Source organism: Malania oleifera, chromosome 4 (genome assembly GCF_029873635.1).
Source record: "Malania oleifera isolate guangnan ecotype guangnan chromosome 4, ASM2987363v1, whole genome shotgun sequence".
Lineage (NCBI taxonomy): Eukaryota > Viridiplantae > Streptophyta > Magnoliopsida > Santalales > Ximeniaceae > Malania > Malania oleifera.
The window spans coordinates 46595137-46605953 of record NC_080420.1 but is presented as its reverse complement, the minus strand read 5'-3'; the positions used below and the strand labels follow the sequence as shown (position 1 = coordinate 46605953).

General features: G+C 36.1%; 1 non-coding gene across 1 annotated transcript; it reads left to right on the top strand.

Annotated features, from left to right (window-relative positions):
• The first annotated feature begins 9848 nt into the window (after positions 1 to 9848).
• On the top strand, positions 9849 to 9955 carry LOC131154660 (small nucleolar RNA R71). The gene has a single exon (XR_009136576.1). It is a non-coding gene; the product is annotated as a small nucleolar RNA R71 (small nucleolar RNA).
• The last annotated feature ends 862 nt before the right edge of the window (positions 9956 to 10817 follow it).

Sequence of the window (10817 nt, the reverse complement as noted above, 5' to 3'; positions counted from 1 at the left end):
TATACGAATTCCATTAACAATAACCTGCTAGGCCATCCAAACCATTGATTTTTTAAAAATGATCATTCTAATTTTCCAGGTAGTGTAATCGACACAAAAAAATAATAGAGGCTAGAAGGTGATCGTCCCTCTTCGAACAGGGATACACCAGTGTGAGCCATCTCGATCTTTAAGAAAAACATTTTAAGTCAATGTCGTGTGGCTCTAATACCAATTGTTGGAATTGGTGTGTTCCCAAAAGGGGGGTGTATTGGGTATTTAAAAAATTCTTCCTAGGTTTAGCTAATTCAACAGTAGTATTTCTCAACCTATGGTTTTTCTAAGCATATACTAATTGCGCAAATAATATGCGAAAATTAAATCATGCGCAACATTCACGATATGTTGAATATAACATACATGTGCAATAAACATAAAGTGCTGAAATGTAAAGTGCACACATGATATGTTATCAAGGTTCGACCAATGCTGCCAATGTCCCCACCTCTAGCTCACAAGTAAGAGGGTTTCCACTACGGATCACTTAACGGTGGAGCGACACCGTTTACAATGAGGTCAATTAAAAGTGCTGACCTCAACCTACAACTACACCTTACCAGGATGGTGCACCTAACTTTCCTAATCGAGTCGAAGCCAGTTCGACACTTTTAACAAGGCAAGTCTCCCTCTTCAGGCCCACGCCTGGAATACAATCAATTACAATACAAGATGTGTACAAAATATATGCTTCTCAACCAACCATATTTGTACCAGTATTAATCAATGCACACCAATAATATAAGAACTACGAGCTCAATGGTGTATGTGTGCAATCAACACTCAAAATATTGACTATTTCAATTTAAGCACAAAAGTGTATCTACAAGCTAATCTTTGAAACTATGTATAGATAAAAATCTCAATCATAGTTTAGCGTTTCAAAGATTTGTACCTAGAATAATCAGAATATCTCAAAAATATTTTCTCAATATCAAAGCACAAAGAGATATTCAAAAAATAGGCTTATAAAAATATTTTTGCACACATAAAAATACAAGCTCAATGAGTCTTGCAATAATAATGCAAAGACTCACTTAACAATAAGGTTTTTCCCACACACATATTTATTAAATAAAATCGGTAGAAAAAACCTAGGTAAACCCTCAATCCGAAAATTAGATATGCAATAAACCAATGAGGATTTTTAGGACACTAGAACAATGAATAAACATTCACAAGGCTTGATTTCTCAAAAGAATGGTATTATATGAGTATATAGGGTTTGTATGAAGAAATAGGGTTCAGGAAATTTCATGGGATTTTTTACTTAATCAATATGTGAACAGTGCATAACTGCAAGTGCACAATATCATAGTTTTATAATATAGTGATGTGAAGAGTGTCCTCAAAGATTGGTGTCTTAATTTTGTCAAGTACCGAAATTATACTAATCTCGATTTTATTTAGAAAAATTAATAATTTTAGAATGCCAAATTGAAATAAGGCTACCTTAAATAAACTATTCAAGGGAAAATAAAATTGGTTGCCACGTATCAAATTAATGAGGGTGAAGACTTCAAGGAAACTGATTTCACCTAGTTTCTCGTTATGCTTTACTTATCCAACTAATTTGACTTCATTTTCTCTATTTGTTAACAAATCTCCAATTTTTCCAAAAGCCTCTTTCGATGGTCAATTAGAACCTATTCTTGTTTATTACTTAACATAAAAATATGCAAATTAATAATGTAAGAACGCAATAAGACCCTCGATTTTTTTTAATGCTATGTAAGTTCATACAAGTCTTTCGATCTCTATATTCACCTACGCTAAATTATCTAAGATATATCCTATGATTCCCCATTTTGGTAGCAAATTACAAGACCAACATCATCTAATTAATGGTCAGTTAATTAAAAGCATTAAGCACAGAATAACTCAGACAAACATTAAAAAAAACTTCTTCAGATTAACATCGAAGAGCAAGCATAGTTTAAAACTGGGTTGCATCGTTTTCCTAAAATACTAAAATTAGTTCATGTGAAAATTAAGTCAAATATAAAAGATTTCACCACGCTTTCTTTTATTTGGAGAGTAGAAGACAAAACAAAACCCACAACACCACCTTCGCGTGCCGCGAACACCTCGAGCACCATTGTTGTTCGCCGCTTACCGATTCTCGAAAAGATATTAATTTTTCAGCATACCACCAACCACCCTTATTGTTTGTGTGTTGAGCCTGCGTAGCACCCCAAAAGAAAACCAAGCACAGCCCACCAAGAGAAAACTGAAAGGAAGCTCCCTGTTCAGGCCCCTCTCCATGTGCCCCCCAAAAAAATCCAAGAAAAACCCTACCTTTTTCCTCCTAGCCCACGATCAATGCCCTAGCTCTCTTAAAATGTTACTACTGCCTCCTTTTTCTAAAAGCTTAAAAACCTTTTTTTTCTCTCACACTCAGCGGCCCTCCTTGGAACCCTACCTCCCAGGCATGAGTCATGGCCTCACTTGGTCACATCATCCAATCCCGAGACCCAGCTTACCTTTTCTTATTCTCCAAGGTCGATTCCATCCATTGCCTTTCTCTAAAAGCCCAAACGCATGGCCCATTGGTGCGGTCTGCTTGCTGTCCTCACGCGTGGGCTCCGTTCACATGCTCACATCCGCATAGCCCTTCTCCATGTAGCCCATCCACATGGCCTTACTCTTGCATGGATGTGTCATATCAACCCACAAACCTCTCAAACCCACAATTTCTAACTTTTCAAAATTAGCTTTCCAACCCAAGCCAGCTACAATACCCATGACTCTCTTTTATGTCTCCTTTAATTTCAAAAAGTATCAAATTGCATGGCATGGTCTCTTTAATTTGTACACACGCACCTGGCTTCAAACAAATGCGTGCATATGGTCACGTGCATGGATTCTTTATGGCTTTAACATCCTTTATTTCTTCATGCGTGGCTACTGTACAAATCTGAAGTAAAATTAAATGACCGCCATGAGACCTAAAATAGGCAAAACTAAACAAAAGTAAGCCAAAATTTAAAGTTAAAAAATGATAAATTATTCTAATTTATGTCACTCATCAAACATCCCCAAACTTAAAACTTTGCTTTTCCTCAAACAAAAGAAAACAAAATAAAAGACCACTAACTACAATATCAACTAGACCTATAGAGTTCTATCATCACTCGCCAAGCCATGATCTGAATTTAGATTTCATCTCTAGTATCTTACTCTTTTAACATCAAAATGGTAGGAAAATCAATAAATAATTTAGCAATATTTCAAGCAAGAGTTAGTTGTTTACTTCAACCTAAAGCTAAGACCTTGAGAGTGTGTGTGATAAAGTCAATTTAACTCCAAACTACCAACAAATTCAAATAAGAGTAGAACAACTAAAACTAAAAGAATTTTCTCAAAACTTAACCTCACAAGTCCAATTTTTAGAAATCCTCTCCACTAAAATAAAAGATCAAAAGGTCTTTAATCAAGCTTGTAATGACAGGCCATAGGGTGAGGGCTACGGAAGAAATGGATAAGGGAAATTAAAACTATGTATAGAATACCTCAATCTCAAGTTAGGATTTCAAAGATTTTTAGCAAGTATAATCAAATAATCTCAACCAATATTTTCTCAAGATGCTAGCACAAGAGATGTTTGAAAATAAGCTTGTTAAAATATTTTTGCGCACAAAAATACAAGCTTTAGGTGTCTTACAATTTGAATGCAAAGACCCCCAAGCTACAGACACACTAGATTTATTAAATTAAACAGGGGTAAAACTCTTACTAAACTCTCAATCAAAAATCAAATTCACAATCAACACAATGAGAGTTTTGGCTAGATAAGAATAATATTGGATCACTCAAACACACTTTGATTTTGCAAGGGAAAAGCAAATGAATGTGTATGGGCTTGATATTGAAAAATAAGCTTTGGAAATTTTAGAGGATTTTTCTCTTAATCAAAATGCTAATCACCTCTTAAACTTGCGAATAAGCCACTATATATAGACAAGGTAAGAATTTTGACCGTTGAGGATAAGATGAGAATTATTAAAATTGTTTTAAATGTGTTTAATAAAATTAACCCTGATTATCCCCTCCTAACCGCGATAAAAATTTGTGCAATCCAAGAGTTTCAAGCACCTAACTAAAGGTTTGGTTGCCTAAACAAACACAATAGGAAAAAAAAATTTTCAGCGTCGGAGTGCCTAAATTTTGGCTCAGTTTGCTGAACCGAGGCGATTTTCCAAAAGACTGCGATTCGGTTGCCTATTCCTAAGTTAGGTAGCCCAAACTTGTCAATTCAATCGCCCTAGGCATATTTGAACATGGGAGTTCTGACTGTTGAGTTGTTGGAAAAGGTCAGGATTGTCGTTCGGTCACCCAAGGACGATACAGTCATTTTTTGTTCAGTCACCCGAAACCAAGTCAACCCTTTGACTTTCCAATTGTTCGGTTGACCGAGGTGTTTTGAAAACCTAAGTTTAGTCGCCCGAAGTCATATGATTTTTCGTATTTAAGTTCATTTTCAAAACATAAGATTCTCCGAATAATATATATATGATAATGGGGACATTCCAAAGTGTAAGTGCTGGGAACTAGGGTTTTTCTAAAGTCATTTTGCTTGCCGAAAAAATCCGGCGTCGGTCAACCAAAGGATGAACCCTAAGGTCTTTCTATGGTTTGTGTATGATCATTTGCTGAGCTTACTTCCTACATGCATGACATGCAGAGATTATTACAAAATCATTTAAACTAAAATTATTACAGACCCAATGATAAAAAATACAACAATAAACATGTTGAGTCTTCGCTTCTCTTCAGGTTGTCGCATGCCATCATATGAACTTGCCAATAAAAACCTACACACAAATTTGGCAACCATTAAATACGAGAGTATTTATCACGATCAAAACAAGGGTGTGACCCATAGGGTCAAAAGTACACACAAAACTTAGCTTGACATAAAAGAAATTTTTAAAAATTTTTCTCAATCCCATCCTCAATCAAAAATTTTAGAGTCATAGAGAATTCAATCACACTCAAATACGTGCTTGGTAAGAGAATCCAACAACTCAACACTTATAAAATCACACGTAAAGAAAAAAAAATCATAAGAAAAATAAACATAGCCAACAATCAATAAGACCAAATCACACCCCCAAACATAAACTAAACAATGTCCTCATCGTAATTCAAAGGTGAGAAAGATTGAAGAAATGAAAGGAACTTCCTTGGTTTCTTGGAGAATCAGTCGAAGAATTAAATTTCTAGCTCTTTATTCATAAGAAATAAACCTGCACCAAAAATCCAAATTATTCAAAGATGAATAAATAAATAAATAAATAAAGTAATGAAGATAAAAAAAAATAAAAAAAAAGAAAACTTTTTGGGTTGACTCCCACAAGCACTTGCTTTAACGTCTCCAGCCAGAATTTTCAATCTTCATCAATTAGGATCTCCAAAAGGAATAAATGCACAGTTCCTCTCCACTTTTTCTCCATAATAGTGCTTCAATCTCTGACCATTGAGTTTGAATATATTCCCTGTCTTGTCCTTCATGTCTATTCCTCCAAAAAGGAAAACTTTGTCAATTGTATAAGGACCTATCCATCTTGACCTTAACTTGCTTGGGAAGAGTTTTAATCATGTGTTGAAGAGTGGAACCTATTGTCCTGGAACAAACTCACGCCTAAGAATCTATTTGTCATGCCACTTCTTTGTTAGTTCTTTGTAGATTTTTGCATTTTCATACACATCATTCTGGAACTCATCCATTTCATTCAATTGAAGAAGTCGTTGTTCCCCTGCTACCTTAAAAATCAAAATTAAACTTCCATATAGCCCAATAGGCTTTATGCTCCAACTCAATAGGGAGACGACATGTTTTTTTAGAAACACGAATCGGTAAGGGGACATCCCAATAGGAGTTTTAAAAGCAGTGCGGTATGCCCACAAAGCATCATCAAGCTTCTTTTCCCAATCCTTTCTATTTGAGTTGACCATCTTCTTGAGGATGTTCTTGATTTCTCGATTTGAAATTTCAGCTTGGCCATTCATTTGAGGATGGTAGCCAAATGCTATCTTATGCTTCACACCATATTTAGAAAGAAGGTTGTCAAATAACTTGTTGCGAAAATGGGTCCCTTCACCACTGATAATAGCTCGTGGAGTGCCAAATCTTGTGAATATATTCTTCAACAGAAAGTTGAGCACTACCTTTGCATCGTTTGTTGTTGTAGCAATTGCTTCCACCCATTTTGACATATAATCAACTGCCAACAAGATAAAAACATAGCCAAAAGAATGAGGGAAAGGACCCATGAAATCTATTCCCCACATGTCAAATAACTCAACCTCAAAGATATTTTTCAATGGTAGCTCCTGACGTTTTAAAATATTTCTCATACGTTGGCACCGATCACAAGTTTTTACCAAAGTATAACTATCACGATAAATGGAAGGCCAAAAGAAGCAACTTTGGAGTACCTTAGATGCTGTACATGTTGCTCCAAAGTGTCCTCCATATGATGAGGAATGGCAATGATAAAGAATGGCTTGCATCTCTTCTTCTGCCACGCATCTTCGGATGATTTGATTAGGGCATCTTTTGCATAGAAAAGGCTTATCCTAAAGATAATATTTCACATCATGTAGAAACTTCTTGCATTGATGGTAAGTGAGATCTAATGGCAATACTTTGCAAGCTAGGTAATTTACAATATCAGCGTACCAAGGAAGCTTGATTTCACATGCAAACAATTGCTCATCAGGGAAAGCTTCTTGGATCACTGAATCTGGTCCTACTTCCTCTTGCTCCAACTGAGAGAGATGATTAGTAACTGAATTTTTGCTTCCTTTCTTATCATGCACCTCCAAATAAAATTCTTGCAGAAGTAGGATCCAACGAATCAAACTAGGCTCAGCATCCTTCTTGCCAAAAAATAGTGAAGTGTTGCATGATCAGTGAACACTTTCACCTTTGTACCAATGAGGTAAGACTGAAATTTATCACAAGAGAACACCACAGCAAGCATCTCCTTCTCGGTTGCTGTATAATTTGATGGAGCTTCATTCAATGTCCGACTTGCATAATATATGGCCCTAAACAGCTTGTCTCGTCTCTGTCCTGGCACTGCTCCAATTGCAAAGTCACTTGCATCACATATGATTTCAAAAGGTTTACTCCAATTAGGTACCATCATAACTTATGCTAAAATTAGTTTCTCCTTGATTGTGTTAAAGGCCTGCAAACAAACATCATTAAAGTCAAATGCAAAATTTTTTTCAAGAAGATTACATAAAGGTTTAGAGAGTTTATAAAAATCCTTTATAAATCGTCTGTAAAATTCCACGTGTCCCAAAAATCTTCTGATTCCCTTCACATTCTTTGGGGGTGATAGTTTTTCTACGATTGCAATTTTAGCTCGACCAACTTCAATTCCTTTAGATGACACTTTATGGCTAAGCACGATCCCTTCTCGAACCATAAAAAGACACTTCTCTCAATTTAGGAATAGATTTTTATCTTCACGTCTCTACAAAACAAGAGCCAAACTATGCAAACAATGATCAAAAGATGTACTAAAAACTAAAAAATCATCTATAAAAATTTCCATTATCTCTTCCACTATATCATAAAAGATAGTCATCATGCAACGCTGAAATGTCGTTGGGGCATTGCACAATCCGAATGGCATCCTCCTAAAGCAAATGTTTCTTAGGGGCATGCAAATGTAGTTTTCTCCTGATCTTCAGGGGCTATGGCAATCTGGTTATACCCCGAATAACCATCTAAGAAGCAATAATAGGAATATCTGGCCAATCAATCTAGCATTTGATCAATGAAGGGAAGTGGAAAATGATCCTTCCTTGTTACTTTATTCAACTTGTGGTAATCTATACATACATGCCTCCCCGTGACTGCTCTTGTAGGAATAAACTCATTATTGTCATTTTTCACCACCGTCATTCCACCTTTCTTTAGTACAACCTGCACTAGACTTACCCATGAGCTGTCTGAAATACCATAAATAATTCCAATATTAAAGAGTTTCAAATTTTCAACTCTCACAACTTCCTTCATAGTTGGATTTAATCTTCTTTGGTGCTCAATCGACGGTTTGTAAAGTTCCTCCATTAAAATCTTGTGCATGCAAATTGAAGGACTTACACCTTTTATGTTAGAGATAGTCCATCCCAAGGTTGTTCTACGTTCCCTTAACACACGCAGCATCTTTTCCACTTCTTCAGATGTGAGTGATGCAGCAACAATCACTAGAAATGTGTGACTATCCCCTAAGAATGCATAGAAAATATGCTCAGGTAATTGCTTCAACTCTGGAGTTCTAGTTTACTGCATCTTTTCTTTAGAAATTCTAGAATCCGTCTTTGCTATCATAGGTTCTATCCTCCTCACTTCATTGCTAAGTGTTGTACTCTATTGCAAGGCTCCCAAGGCAAATACATAGTGGAGAAATTCCTCACTAACAAAAGCTAAATCATATTAAAAAATAGAAGAATTATTAAAATCATAAGCATGAGATAAAGTGGTGATATACCGTTCTAGATGATTGGTTGGTACAACTTCTTGAAAGGCTTCTTTTAGGCATTGCTGAGTGACATCTACCCGAAAACAAGTGCTTGGATCTTCAGGAAATCTCAAGGCTCGGTAGATGTTGAACATGACCTCTTCCTTGTTTAATCTCAATGTTAGCTCACCCTTTTGAACATCAATTAAACCCCTTCCAGTGGCCAAGAATTTTTGGGACTTTTTGGTCTTCCTCCAAATCTATAACACCCCAAAATTAGCAAGAAAAATAAATTTATCCACATTTGCCAATACATCTTCTATGATTCCACGTGGATACTTGATCAATCGTTCTGCTAGTTGCAAAGAAATGGTTGTTTGTTTTTGAAAACGTGAAGGATAAGAAAGTGGAGTAGAGAGAATAGGAGGATTTTCTGGAAAGGAAATTGCTGGAGGCGTGTCCGTCTCTCTTGGTGTGTTATCCACAATCTCGTCTTCTTCCACTTTATTCTTGCCTTTGCCATTATTTTCAGTTATAGGTGTAGATATGGTTTCCTTTGATGGTGATTTCTTAATCTCTCTTCCACTTATAAGTGTGATGGCCTTGCATTGTTCCATAGGATTCACTTCTTTGTTGCTAGGAAAAGTTCCTCTCTATTGAGTGTTGATGGTCGTGGCCAGTTGCCCAAATTGCATTTCAAGATTCTTCATAGTGGCTCCCATATTGCTATAATAAGTCTTAATATTATCCAACTGTGAATCAGTCTTTTTAAACATTTCTTTTGTCTCCTCAACAAATGATACCATGGCTTCCTTAAGTGACATCTTCTTCTCTCTTTGTTAACTTTCAAGTCATGGAGGAGGTTGCAGCACATTCCTTGTATTTCCATAAGACAAATTCTCATGATTTCGAAGCCCTAGATGGTAATATTGTGGCACAATATTACCTCGATAGTTGTAGTTCCGATTGTTGATGTATTGAACCTGTTCTTGACTCGCTCCATTGCTCGGATCTATCCTACTTGTAACTTCCACTTATTCTACACTTTGTGGTATCCTCTGGGTTGTCAAAGTTGAAATCTGATGGGATAGAGAAGCAACTTGAGCCGAAAGGGCAGCAAACAACTCCGATTAATGAATCCCAACAACTTTCTTTGCCATAGTTCTTTCGGTTTACCATTGATAGTTATTTGAGGCCATTTCTTCCAAAAGAGAAGTACCACCCTCAGGTGTCTTTGACATCAAAGTTCTCTCAGACGCAGCATCAACTAAAGTCCAAGTTTGCCCATTTAACCCATTATAGAATATTTGAATTTGCAACCAATCCGGAAATCCATGTTGTGGGCAACGTCGAATCAAATCTTTATACCTTTCCTATACTTCATAGAGTGATTCAAAATCATGTTTCTTGAACTGACCAATCCCACTCCTGAGTTGAATTGTTTTTGCAAGTGGAAAGAATTTAGCCAGAAACTTTTCTACCATGTCCTGCCAACTGGTGATGCTTCCCGGTTGTAACGATTGTAGCCAACCTCTTGTTTTGTCCCTCAAAGAAAAAGGGAACAATTTTAGTCTAATGGTGTCTTCAGTAACACCATTGATCTTTATAGTGTCACAAATCTCCAGAAGCATTGCCAAATGAATATTGGGATCATCAAGTGGGGATCCACCGAATTGGGCTTGTTGCACCATGCTGATCAAGGCAGGTTTGAGCTTAAAATTGTTGGCATTAATGGTCTGGTGTCTTATACTCGAGTAGTTGTCATTCACAATTGCATGTACATAATCCTTCAAAGCGTGTGGTTGCACATTCTCTTGTCCATTCTCCATGGCTAGTACCTTCTTCTTTCTTAGTGCTCTGAGAGTTCTTTCAATCTATCGATCAAAAGGAATAATGTTACGGGTTCTAGCACGGCGCATCCAACATAAAAAATACATGAAATAAAGAAGAGAGAAAAAATAATAAAATAAAATAAAACAAAAAGAAAAGAAATTCAATAAAAAAATATAAGAATAAAATTCTAAATTAAACCAAGATTACTTTGTATCGATATTGGTAAAAATAAGAAACTCAACCCCCGGCAATGGCGCCAAAAACTTGATTAGTGCAAAACTGCAAGTGCACAGTATTGTAGTTTTATAATAAAGTGATGTGAAGAGTATCGTCCTTAGGGATTGGTGTCTTAACTTTACCAAGTACTGAAATTATACTAATCTTGATTTTAATTAGAAAGATTAATAATTTTAGATGCGAAGTTGAAATAACGCTACTATAAATAAACTATTTAAGGGAAAATAA